Here is a 13,750-nt window from a genome sequence, read left to right on the forward strand (position 1 = left end):
ACAGGGTGGACGCAGTAACGGACGGAGGCATTAAGCATCAGACCGAACCCCGGCACCGGCCTGGATCCCCAATGCCAGGTACCCCTGCCAGCCGCGACGCGCTACCAAAAAGAAGTAAAACCACCACGTTAAATCCTGCATTTACATAAGCGCTTTTGGCAGCGGAGCGCAATTAATAGCTTTCCTAGAAAAACTTCCAGGGCCGCGCCACGCTGCCCGGGTGGCTGCAGGGCCCGCCGTGCCTTCCCCAGCCCCCCGCTCCCTCAGGAGCCGACCACCGGCGCCCCGAGGCGTGGGCGCAGGCCCCGGGCGGCTGCCCGGGCTCCGCACCCGCGGGCAGGCCCGGGCGGCCTCCTCTTCCTGTCAGGGCCCCGGGCGGCCTCCCCGCAGCCCGCCTCCCCTCACGCACGCCCGGCCGCCGCTGCGCCTGCCCGGAGAGCGCGGGGGGGGGTGAGGGGAGAGAGGGGGAGGAGGGGAGGGAGGGAAGGAAAGAGGGGGTCCCCCCGCCCCGGCCGCCGACCCCCGCGCTGCCAGGGCGGCGGGTTTGTTTAGCCGGGCGGCCGCAGCAGGCCGGCCCCGCTCCTCCTCGCCTGGCCTCGCCTCTCGGCTCCTTCCCTTCCCTTCCCTCCCTTCCCTTCCCTTCCCTCAGCGGCGGCGGCGCTTTCTCTGGCGCCCATTTCTGTGCGGCTGGCCACCCTCTCCCCGCGCGGAGTGTCTGAGGGCCGCTGGCTGCTCCGAGCCGCTTGGCTCCTTCCCTTAGTAACAGCTTTTACATTCTGCCTCAATTCCTCCTCAATCTAAATCACACACACACACACACACAGAGATATTACTTTTTTTTTTTTCCTCCTTCCTCGGGACTTAATCTCTAACCCCCCCCCTCTCTCCCCACCCTCCCCCTCCCCCCGGCCCCTGGCTCGGGATATAATTGAATATCACAGCACTACTCGCTGGTTATTTTTTTTCTTCCTCCTCCCGTGTGTGTGTGGTGGTGTGTGTTTTTTTTTTTTCTGTTTTTTTTTTTTTTCTCCTCCTCTTGGTGTGGACACCTCAGCTAAAAAAAAATAATAATATTACCGATACATATACGTGTGTACACACACACACACACACAGAGAGACACACAGATGTGTATATATATCTAAATGGCTGTATAAAAAAAAGAGGAGAGACAAGGGTGAATTTCTTGTGCTTCCATTCCCAAGGAAGGGGGGAGCAGCCGCTCCGCCGCCACTCGCAAGGTAAGGACCGGGGCGCTCCGCCACCGAGCCCCCGCGGGCCGAGTGCGGGGCGGGAAGGGGCCGCGGCCGGGCCGGGCCGGGGGGGGGGAGGGCGCCCTGTTTGTCTCTGTGGCGGTTGGAGGCGGGCGGGGGATGGGCGCCCGCCTAACGCCAGCCGCGGCCCCCCCCTCACCCCCTTTTTTTTAATTAATGCTTGTGGGGTGCGGGGGGGTGGGTGGGTGTGTGCTCCCGTGGGTGTGTGGGGTGTATGTTTTTGGTTTTTTTTTTTTTTGTTTTTATAAGCAAACGGTATCCCCCCCTTCCCCTCCCCCCTCTGCGCCGCTGGCCTCCCCTCCCCCCACCCGATTTCATTTTTTTAACAAGGATTTAAGGGTTTGGGGGGGGTGGGGGGGGCACCGGCTTCGGCAGCGAATGGCACACGGGAGCCATGGCGAGCAGCCTATTTTTAGCCCGATTTGTGTGGAGAAGCGCCCTCCCCTCCCCCTCCCCGCATATTTACTTATGGGGGGGAGGGGAAGGGGGGGAAAAGCGGGGTGGGGGTGGGGGGGGACCCGGCCGGGTGCGAACTCCGCCGGGCGGGGGAGGGGCGGACGCCCCTCCCCCGCCCGGCGGAGTTCGCCCCCGGCCCTTGTATTTTTGGGGGGACATGCCCAACGTGTGACCCCCCTCCCCCACCCCAGGACGAAGCCTCCAAGTTATTGATCAGTTTTCCTGGGAAAGTTTAGAGCGGAACGTGAAATACCCCGGGGTGGCAGGGAGCTGGGCCCGGTTTGAGGCGGGGGGCGGGGGAAGAAGCTTTTTTTTTTTTTTTTTTTTTTTTTTTTTTTTTAGGGTTCTCTCTTTCTGGGCTTGTCCCTGCCCGAAATCCTGGTGCAAATTGTGCATTGCATCTTTTAGATGGGCTTGCACGGTTGATGCAATGTTATCTGTTTTCTTGGTAGAGGATATAGGTCCTGCAATAGCAGGACATGTGGCTTGTTATTATTGTTGTACCCTCTCCCCCGAAAGGGTTAAATTTATCGTGTTGTTCCAGGTGAATTTAATCTTTCATCACCAAATTTCCTTTTAAGGCAGCTTGAGAGAATAAAAGTCTCCCCTCGGTAGTCTTTTGCTTTATCCCCCCGAACAGCAAACTTTATATGTGCTTTATGGCAGAGGCTTGTTGCTGCAGATGACACGTGAGTCTGGAGGAAAGTTTGGTTTGTAGGTCGCTGTGTAGGAAAGTGAAGTTTGCTGGTGAAGTTTTTACTACTCTCCAGTGTGCTCAACTTCCTCGTTTTCCTGTCTGTGTAAATCGAATTCCTAACTGATTTATGAAGGGGGGGATCACAAAACATATTCCTTCTTTATTATAAAAGCATGAGAGGCATGATAGGAGAACCAAGTCTTTGTCGTGTAAAAAAAAAATATATATATTTTGGGCTTGTCTGTTTCTCTTTCCTGTCCTGTGGTATTAAAATAAATGTCTGAGCATGGTAAATGCATGAACAAGGTCCTTTGGTGTTGGCGGTCTCTACCCTTTGGGGGTTCTCGGGGCTGTGGTTTGTGCCCTTTTGAGAGAGAGGGCACCATTTGCAAAACTGATGTTGGGTTTTGAGTTGTACCCCAGCTGTCAGGGGCACCGGGCAGTTTTGGTCGCTCGTCTTGCTCTGAGTGACCTCCAGGCTGGTCTGCATGAGGCTCATGCTGGATTTGGGGCCTCCCTTTGGACTCTCATATGTTCACTGTCTTTTCAGAATACATTTCAAATGAGGACTGATCCTGTAAACTCTCATGTATGTCTCTGAATTTAAGTAATTGGGTACATGTTTGTGGATGAGTGTCTGAAAGGGTTTTTTCCTCTTAGCCATAGCAAAAAAGGGCTGTGGTGTTGTGGTGATGGTGCTTTGGGCGCAGGTGGTGCCCTGTAAATGATCATAGCAAACTTTCGGAGGTTTCTTGTGATTTTTTTTTTTCATTGCTTTTGATTAAGATCTAATGGAATAGCAAGGTATTGTATTATTTACCTAAGATCACCTGAGCCTGTATGCTGTCCCTGTCTTAAGCTTTCTTAGGGGAAAGTGGATTTGTCTCTATGAGAACAGGGTTCATGTGGTACTGTGTCTTGGGAACTTGGTGGCGTGCCTCCCAAACTGTTATTGAGAACACCTGGAAAATACTTAGTTCTCACTCCATGAGGAAAGGGGAAGGAAATGTAATTTAAATGTATGAAAAGAGTTGGGGTTTGGCTTTCGAGCTTTTTAATTTTTTTTTAAGACTGTGCAAGAGTTTATGATTTTTGTTCATTTAAATGTGTAGAACCATAATGCATGTGCATAGCATAAAGAATGCAATAATTACATGAGATTTTGTTGCTTAAGCTTTTTTTCCTCTTCAAACAGGTAGTTAAGATTTTTTTCCTGTTGGGGTTTTTTTATATGAATACTTCTTTCAGTTTTACTCTATATATGGTAATTATTGATGTTTGTGTAATGCTTTGAAGTTGTAAGGCATGGTATAAGTGCTAAGTACCCAACAGCAGTACTTCATAGTCATTTTCCCATCATGAGAGAGTTTGATGCTAAAAAGTGGTACAGCCCTAAGCATAAAGAGGCTCTGGATGGATTAGGGGAAATGGTCAAAATTGCTTATAATGTTGTTTTCAGGTAATATTTTTTAGTTAGGAAGAACAGATCTGAATAATGTAAAGCAAACTGAGTTATTTTACCTAACTTGATTTTGGTTCTGGAATTTAATTTAACATGGACTTCACATTTGAGTCAGAATGTGTTTGCTCTTATAAATTTTGTAGAGGCAGTAAAGACCCGCATCCTACAAGGATGTAATCATGCAGAAGTCAGGAAGTCCCGTAAAGAAACACACACGACTTTGAACATCAGCAGTCTAGTTCGGTTGAATAAGCTCTGCAGATGTCTGAAGTTGTTCACAGAATTCGTGTGTTTTGTATTAGCGGTGGCCAATAGGATGTGAATCTTTCATGACACTGATACTTTTTTTGGTATCCCAGCACTATTAAGCATTTTGGGGAAAGCTGAGGCAGCGGCAGGCGTGACACTTTTCTTTCACTAATGCTGTTCCTCTGCTTATCTGGAGTCCCAAGAGTTAGCCACCCCCTGGTTTTTGCTTGCTTTGCCTGTCTCTTCCGTTCCCCCCCGGACCCGTAGCCGCTCAGGATGCGGTGCCCACGTGAATTCTGACACCTTGCTGGAGAGGATGCTACTGGCAAGCAGAGAGGAGACACACACAAACCTGCCACCAGCTCTTCCCCTTCTGAACCGAGATAGAGAGGTCGTAAAGTCGTCTGGCCTCTGCTTTTGGAGAGGGTGTACTGCAGGACTGGGTTGTGTCAATACTGCAATAGTGTGATACTGAAATGTATTGTACCAAAGTACAACTCATTTGAAATCTAATTCAGCTTTATACTGAGAATTGCGATACTGTTATGTGTGCTGACCATCCTTAGTGTGTGTGTGTTGGTTCACACATGCGCACACACGCAGAGCACAGGGTGTAATAATGACTATATTTAAAGCTCTAAACATCAGCTCATGCAAGTAGCTGCAGGTCAGGAGAGAAGTGAGAGTGTGTATGCACACTCTGTAATTATGCGTGTTTGGCTCCTACAAGTGACTACTGTGAAAATATACTCATTGCGTGCTCATTTTTAAATATAAATTTAAGTGTTTGTGTTAGGTGAAGAAGTGTCAGAAGTTTTCCATTAGGAACTATGACTGACAGCTCTTTTCAGTGTTTTTGAGCTGCATTGCAGCATTAATGTAAGACGTTTGAATTAACAGGTGATAATGAAACAGTTCCTGTGTTCCTGCTTTTGATTTAGCTGCCCTGTCCCAAATACATGCAGCTTTCTAGGCACTGCAGTATGAAGTTAGATGGTCTTAATTTCTGTGAAGTAGCTTAATGAAAAAAAGTGACTTCACTAGAAAAAGGCTCATCTGGTGATCCCAAGCAGAGTAGATGGAGACCGCTTTATTCAACTCATAATTGGTTTCCTCTGAGATAAAGTATGACAATGAACTGAGGCATAAGAAATATCTTTTCAGTTGAAATTGTAGGGGAATATATTGGCTTTCTTTTAATTTCACAAAATTGAATTAGCTAACTTGAGGTAAGAAGTAGTGAAGGCAAGGCAGCATAGCTGAGAGTTGATAGTTTGAGTGAAAAAGTACAGAAGTCTGGTCTAGAAATGGTTCTGCCACGTTGTGTGAAAACTGTGAACTTCTTGTTAGGGTTCTACCTTGTGGTATCTAATTCAAGCCAAGAAGGCCCTTTTTTTCCTTCTCGTAATGAAAACAAGGCTGAAATTGTTTATACAAAATGCCCTAGAGTCTTAATGGCCGCATTTGAGCTCAAGTTAGAGTTTTTCCTTGGTTCTGAAGGATCTGTAGAACTGTAACTCAGCTTACTCTCTGAAACATTGATTTTTAATACTTTACCACAAAGTTTTCTGTGCCATCCTTTAGACTCTCCTTTTTGTATCAGTAAGGAGCCTTAAAAAAATTCTTCCTTGATAAGACGTGGTCATTCCAAGCCGGAGAATGTGTAACCGGAGGGGAAAATGCATGCACCGGTCAGGTGCGTAGGATCTAGTTAGCTTGGCTAGCCAAGGAGTGAAATTGCTGGTGTTGCAGCTCACCCCTGCTCGCTTGCTTTCTTGGATGGACTGATTGCTAGAAAGACTTGGAAAATATTTTCTTACCTGTAGAAATAATAATAAAAAGGCTTGGTGAGTCAGTGTAGCTTTCTGAAAAACTTACTGAAAGAACCTCCAAAGTGATGAGGAGGAGTTTTACAGAATTGTCTCGGCCAGCGTATGCAGCATCTTTTGGAGTCCCCTCTCGGTCTTTGTAAGTGTATGCGGTGTAGTTCAGTCCTACGTAGAGATACTAAGGTCCTTCTAAACAAGTTAGTGACATACCTGGGTATGCTATCAGACTGCTACGTCTTTTTTGCGGATGAGTGGTGCAAGCAGGCTGGATGTCAACCTGGTGGTGCTTGGGCTGGTTCCGTGCCCGCACGTGGCCCTTTGTGGGGCTGCGTACACCCTGCACAGCAAGGGGTGGTGGGAGTGGATTTGTGCTGTAGTTCTGCTTGGTGCAAGCATGACTCTTAAGAGTATGAACTGGCATCTGTATCTGCAAAGTAAGATATTAATACAGTCATATTTTCAAAGATGCTGAGTCCCCACAGTTGCATGTGAAGTTGGCAGTCTCTGTGTGTGCTTAGCATTTCTAAAAATCAAGTCTTGTGTGTGGTTTTTCTGGCTTTTGCAAACTCCCGTTAGGGTGTAGTTTCTGTTTCTTTCTGGGAGCAGTATTAGTAAAATGCTATGTTGTGTACTCTGACTTCTGTTTATTGTTGTAATTCTTAAGTCTCCATGTTGCAAAGGAGCAATCTTGTTTATTAGTAATGTCTAGCAGTAAAAAATCAGAATCATCCAGAGAAAAAACAGTTGGGTTTTTTTTTTTATGATCTGTGATTCAGTTCAATCTCTCTTCAATGTAAGCGTGTATTAGAGAGACACTCTCGGCAACCATGTGCCACACGCAAACATACTGAGTGTTATTTCAAATTGCTGGAGGTGCGTTACTAGAAATTTTAGCTGGTGTGGTGTGAGTAGTAGGCCTTTCCTTCCCCCCCAGTGGGGCAATAGCTTTGCCAACCTGGCAAGGCAGGCAAGCAGCTGTCTCTGCAGAACTAATGCTCCTTTTAACCCGTTGGTGGGTTTGAGGAATGATGCGGTCACTTCCTCAGCTGCATGCAGAGCTCCCACTGAACCCCACTGACATCAGGTCAGCAGTAGACTTTTATGAATTAGGACTGTGAAAGTGACTCTGGAAACTTTCCTGTTCTGTACGCAGCTACGTGCCTGCTGGCAGTGACTATGGAGCATACAGAAAAGATCTCTACACAGCCTAATCGTGAAGCATTTTTCCAAGGTTATGAGTTAAGGGTCAAATATTTACTATTCATGAAAATGTAGTGCTAAATACTGTGCCCAGTGCCAAAACCACAGAAATTGTCAAGGTTTAGAGCCCTAAATATAACCTATCCTAAAAGTTGCACCCATTTGACATTAACAGTGTTAAAAGTTCAGGAGCTTCACATGGGTGACCTGTCGCCGGCAAACCCTGAGCTGGGAATTCGCCTGATTGCGAGCACACGCGAGGTGAATTTCAATCCCCCGATGGTTCCCTAAAAGTACCGGGCAAAGAAGAGACATTTTGATTTCCTGGAAGAAGTTGTCCAGGCTGGCCAAGGAGGGGAATAACAAGTTTTATAGCTCTTTTGTGTTTTTTGGACAGGCTGATTATTGCTTGAGTGTCAGCATGACTTCTGAAAATACATTTTTGCCTTGTAAAAATAGTAATTAAAAGATTTCATTATTTTTCACTTCTCATTGATATTGGACTAACTTAGTCCTGTTGGAACAAATGAGAATTTTTGCTGTTATTTTCAGGAGTTGGGAGAGTGTTAAGTGTGGCTGAAAAATTTACCTTAAAATACCAGTTGATCTTAACAAACATGAGTCTCTCTGACCCTCCCCCTCGCTTCCAGGTCTGTTTAGCTCCCAGAAACGATGAGAACTTTTCCTCTTTTAGGTTAATTCTAAATTTGTGGGGAAAAAATAGTTTTGATATTGCATACACCTATGGGGGAAATAACAAGAGATCTGGGTCAAAAAAGTAGGACGTGCAAGATTTAGAAGCTGTTGAAGTGTATTTATTTGTCCTATATTAGGTTAAAGGAAGTATTGGTGCTTTCAGTTTGGCAATATGTCCTTCAGTCTGCGGTGTTCTGTAAAGGGAAGACAACTGTTAAACAATGAATCATAGCTAATTTTTGTATGGATGTCAACATTCTTCTCTAGTGCAGAAATTTTTGCTTGGATATTAGCACAAATATGCATTCCTAAATACACACTCTCAGTGATAAATTTTAATTAGGAAGTGCTTTGTAAAAATATGGATTTTTGCCATGATGATATTTGTGAATCTGTAACATATTTACCTTGGGGTTACGTTTGTTCAGATTTAATACTTTTTAATGTACTTTTCAAGCAAAGTTAGCACGGATGTGGATGGAGGAAAATGAGGAACCATCTATTAATGTTGACATCAAATAACTTGTGCTAGAAACATAACTGGTGTAGCAGTGGATTAGCCATTTCCCATAACTAATGTGACAGATCTGGGGTTTTGAGAAGCAGGGTCCGTACTCTCTGTGTAACGTGAATGTTTTGCTGATGGTACCTGATTTTTCATTTTGAGAAATTTAATTGTGCATTTGAAATAATCTGACGTGTCTTGTTTAGAGTATAAATTTCTAGCACTGCCTAAGATGAAAGAAGTCAGGAATATGAAGCCTCAATATGTTGAATTGCGATAAAACTTAAACAAAAATACAGTGAAACAGCCTACTAAGCAGTTTTGGTGAGCTTAATCTGATAGCAACAACGGATATCTAAATGTAGCTGATTAATAGAAACCAACTTTTTTCAACAGCTTTTACCATTATAGTAAATATTTGTTAGAATTGTCTGACTTGTAAGAAAAATGCTTTATATTTCTGTGACTGTCTTCCAGGGCAGATTCTGAATGGCTGTTGATTGCATTAGAAATATCAGTGTGTTTATCTTACTGTTGGCAAAGTCCATGTTAGTTGGTTCCTCTACTGTCTACACTTGCAAGGTTATTTTGATATGGAGTATTTATTTCTAGTTCATCAAGGCCCTTTGTAAGATTCTTTCTTACAGTACATATAGTACACACTAAATACATGAGAAATGAAGTTCCAAGAGTCTGTTCCAGCAAAAACAAAGAAAAAACCTCCTTCACTGTTAAGGTGCCTGGGCACCAGAGCCCTCCCAGATACATTACTTTCTGGTAAAACTGATGGGTATTGCTTATGTCTTAAAAAATAACCCTCTGGTCTCTGTGTGGTTCTGAGGGCTGGTGGTGGAAGCACCAAACAGAGTATTCCTGTCAGTCTCCTGTTGCTGTCACCATACCTGGGCTCAGCACAGCCATGGCCCCCTGGTAGAGAGATACGGGTTGCTTGTTTGTACTAGGGAGCAAGACTGGACTTTTAAAGATCCTGTGTGTATTGATAGAAACTCTAAGAAGAATTTAAAAAAAATTATATGAAGGTTAAAGGGATGGAAATTTTCAGAGATAGCCGGGGAAAACACTTTTGATGCGTTGTGACTCGCTCTTTGACGCTGTGGATGACGTCATATGAGAGACTCGGAGGGTATGTGAAATGCAGTGTCAGACGCCAGCTAAGAGCACGTCCATTATGTAGACTGAGACTCTCTGTTGTTTTAAATTGCTGAGAGTGCCAGCAGCAAGGCTTGTGTATGTTGGACATTGCTGAAGAGCTCCAGAAAGCTGCATTGATGGTGTTAGAATATGTAAAATCTCATTTGCGTGCTTTATGTGCCTCCCACTTTACCAGCTGTGGTTTGTAACTACCCGCTTGTGGAACAGAGTTTTTTCAATATGAGAAGAAAGCAATGCACTGTTTTTAAAAACACATGTTCAGAGATCAGACTAGTCAGATTTCGTTTGCATTTAATGTTACTGTAAATGGTGAAAGTTTGGAACTGCGAGATACTTTCATGTGCCTACTTTTATTTGTTAGTCTGGTGCTGTTGGGCCGACTACTGTTCTGTGTGATTAAAGTAACCCCCCAAGCCCTCCCCTGTGTAATTGAAAAAGTGGTGGAAGATTCCGCTGCTTTTTTCTTTCCCAAATTAGCCCCTTCCAATGGTCAGTATGGTCATGCTCTCTCCTCTGCTTGGCTCTGCTTCCTTGTCCGTGCTGTAGCATGAATGTGGCATATTGGTGTAATATACTGGGGTGTTTTGTCTCAGTTCTGACAGTTGACTCATTTAATTATTATCCCTTCCTAAGGCTTTATTTGATTTTTCTAATCTCCCCCCTACCCGTTTTTTGCCTGGACTTTCTCTCTTCTTTCTGGACTTTCTTTCGCTTTCTCCCTATCTGTTCTTTTGTCAGTTCTTTAAACCGAATTGGTGCTTTTTTGTTTCTGTTCTCCAGGTTTGCTCTACATTCTTCCTGTTTCTCCTAACTTTAGTTGAGTTTACATACAGGACTTGATCCTATGTAGTAGCCCTCTTGAACCAGAGGGGTTAGATGTGTTTGGATGGTGCAGCCCTGGTCTGTGGTGGAGCAAAACCTGCCAGGTTGCTGAGGAAATCTCATTTTGCAGGCAGCGAGCAGGGCACCGAGCAGAGGTGAGCGAGGGGCCTGCCTGTGGGCAGAGGGGTAGCTGGGACAAGTATGCAGGGCAGGAGACAGACAGGAGAAATTTTGGCATTTGATAAAAATAATCTTGGCTTTAGGCATAAAACATTGATTGAACTCTTGATGAAGTCAGAGGGAGGCTTTGGGGGAAGTTGGTGTGTTCAGTGCAAATGCAAAAAGCCGAGGAAGTTTGAGTGAAAACCTCAGCGTGCTGTGAGGTTAACTTTGGGCTTTTTAAAATAAGGGATTTTATGCAATACGTTTTTATTGACATTGTGACTTAAAATTAGCAAAAACAACATCAGTCATCATGAAATCAGTGGCAGCCTTATCTTATTGTTTTTATTGTGGGTAGTGTTGACAAGTCACATGCCCCATTGTTCTGGGTGAACAAACACCGCTTTGAGACCGCAAGCTGGTACGTGCGCACAGGCGCCTTTGTCCTGTGCTGCACAGATGAGTGTGCGGAATTGCAACTACGGAGTTGAAAGATCGTCTTTAAAGAGTTCACATCTAGAAAATACTCTGTTGCTTGATAATTAAGCACCGTTTTTATTTGATGTCTCGTTGTCCAGAATCTAAGAGAATAAACAGAAGAGAATAATGCATCATAAACTCTCGTACCTTGTTGCCCAGTGAGACCTATGGATAGCAGGCTTGTATTTGGTCTCTGAAGTAGATGTGCTTGGGACAGAGAACGCAAGATGTGCTTTTTGAGAAAGTCAGCAAAAGATTTTTGCTTGAAAGTCTTTCAAATATAAGCCCTTTACCGCAAAACCGTTGACACCGAGATGATAATAGTGAACTTCATTTCCACTGAAGTCACAGTTTTGTGGAGCACCTCTAAATTACTCTTGCTGTTTATAAATTCCTGTAATCAGGATATGTTTAGTGTAACTAAGATGGGTGCAATACAGATTGGCTGCAGGAGCAAACTTGGCACCTGGTGGCTGTGGATGTGTCTATATCTGGGGGAGAATCCCACTGAAATTGCTGTGAATTTTGCCTAAGGAAGAAGGGAAGATTAGTCTTCCATGCCTACAGTGATTTTTATTAGGTTGTTGTGTTTAGCACATCTTAATAATGCCAATGTAGCTTGTTGTCTGGTTCAGTGTTTTTAATTCGTAGAATAAGTTTTTATCTTTTTGTCAGCTTGTAGTCTTGCTTTTTCCTCTTCAGAAACTGGTGCTTGCAGTGTATTTTATACCAATACAAGAGCATTAACCAAAATGGTCTTGAATTGTCAGAGCTCCGTAGTGGCTATTACCAGGATGCTTTAATATGAAATGGCACTAAAGCTGGTAGAAATTGTCAGAGCTCTCTTGACTGTGTGTTGACAATGTCAACTCTCTGTGTGTGTGTGTGTGTGTGTGTGTGTGTGTGTCTGCCCTCTAATATTAGAAGACTTCCCCAGTTTTGGTGGCTTAAAGGCAATCTGTAAAATACTGCTTTAACTTCAATGCAGAATGAATGGCAAACTTTTGGTATCCTAATGTGGGTACTATACAGTAATGGAATATATCCTGTGGGTTACGGTTCAAGGTTTTCAGACTTTTTTTTTTGTTTTTGAGCATGGCTGCAGTTTATCTACACAGTCCCTTCATAGGGACTGCTTGGATAGAGGGAATTACGGAATTACTTTCTGGTTACAAAGTCTCTCTAAATTTTCAGGGGCTTGTCTAGATCTGTGGTGGATCCCCAGAGACACACCTCCACTCCCCACACCCGCAATTTTGCTTTTCTGGGCTGACCTAATATACCTGTATGTAACAGATAACTGTATTTATTTTCAGTTTACATCACTGAAGATTTTCTGCCTGCATAATGATTAGGACAGAAAGCTGGTGTCAGGATTATCTGCTATTTCTGCCACTGTGTGACCTTAGCAAATGGATTAACAAATTTACCCATGCACCAGTGATTTAATACTTGCTAGGAGTTTTTTAGACCAGTTCAGTGCCCTGAGATCTGGTGAAAGGCTGCATAGCAGTGTAAAGTGGCTGTTATTTTTTTAGCCTCTGCTCACTTGGAGTTTTTAGTTGAGGCAAGAGCTCCTTTTGTGTTCATAGGTTTTGTGGTTGTCTTCTAGTTTTATGTTGGACAAAACGTGGTCTTTCACATTGGAAATATTTGCTGATCGTGCCCATACATGATAAAGAATCATGCTTAAATCAGGGTACTTGGTTCATAAAGTTAGGCATGTTTGTGCCCTTGGTAACGTGGAAATACAACCTTATATGAAGTTTTGAGATTCCTGCGCTTTTTCCAGACCCTGGCAGCTCTTTGAGGGGAGGGGAAAAAGCTGAATTGTTTCGGTGGAGCCACTTCAGGGATGGGTTTCAGACCACAGCTACGCAAGCAGCCACTTGTCCCTGTGGGGGTGGTGGGACTCCTGAGCTGACCCTGATCTCGGTGGAACGGGGACACAGAACAAAAGCTACAGGTGGAGCTCTGAACTTGTCTGGAGAGAAAGTCTCTGTCCTCAGCCACGGTTTATTGACTGTCCACCATGCTGATACAGTGGTTTATTGGCCCTACAAACATCATCTCTGGAAGGATTGTGTTAAAAATTACTGCTGTTTTGGGGGGGTATTAAAGTCTAAGTGGTTTTGCTGAACCAGTTTACAGCATGACTCCACCATGAAGGTGGCAGTAAACTATAGCTTATGCATAGGAATGAACCTATAATTGCTGAGGGTGGGCCATGAACTTATATCAGCTTTGCTATCAAACAAAATCTTCACAAACTGCAGTGGGCCAGCTAAGCCAATCTTACACCAACCTTTCTGTATGTGGTGATAGCATTCCTCATACTGTCTTGACTGCTTGGATTTGTCCATATATAAAATGGACATAAGTGATTACATGATCTTTGTCGTGTGCTTACAGTTCTACTTGGACAGGTCCTCCTTAATAACTTCCCAAATGATTCTTGTTTATAAATTTATAATTAAGCAGATTTACAAGCTTGTACAAAAATGGGTTTTTTTTCCCTTTCCTAAGAACCAGTGGTATTTTCCTTGCTTGTCAGAGCTGTGTGGCCCGGGCAGATTGAGCATTGCAAGGTCTTGTCAGGAGAAATGCTTGTGCAAGATGTGCAGTCCTAAGGTAGGACGTTGCTTTTTGGTGAGAGCTTTCCCTGGCAGCATAGGTGTCTCCTAAAGTACATTGCAGTCCTGGCCAGCACAGTTGTGCTAGTGATGCTGATAAGCACAAGCTTTC

General features: G+C 44.3%; 1 protein-coding gene across 6 annotated transcripts in view; it reads left to right on the forward strand.

Moving 5' to 3' along the window:
• Positions 1-623: 623 nt before the first annotated feature.
• Positions 624-13,750, forward strand: part of TBL1XR1 (TBL1X/Y related 1) — a 117,693-nt gene continuing 104,566 nt past the window's right edge. For 4 of the 6 annotated variants that reach the window (XM_054834960.1, XM_054834966.1, XM_054834965.1 and 1 more), the window contains exon 1: positions 639-1,241. The gene's annotated coding sequence lies outside the window, so the exon portion shown is untranslated. Of the gene's footprint in view, positions 1,242-2,402; positions 2,420-13,750 lie in introns of those variants that run through there. The other 2 variants (XM_054834961.1, XM_054834963.1) reach the window with 2 other exon arrangements.

The sequence above is a fragment of the Grus americana genome, chromosome 9 (genome assembly GCF_028858705.1).
Source record: "Grus americana isolate bGruAme1 chromosome 9, bGruAme1.mat, whole genome shotgun sequence".
Taxonomy (NCBI): Eukaryota; Metazoa; Chordata; class Aves; order Gruiformes; family Gruidae; genus Grus; species Grus americana.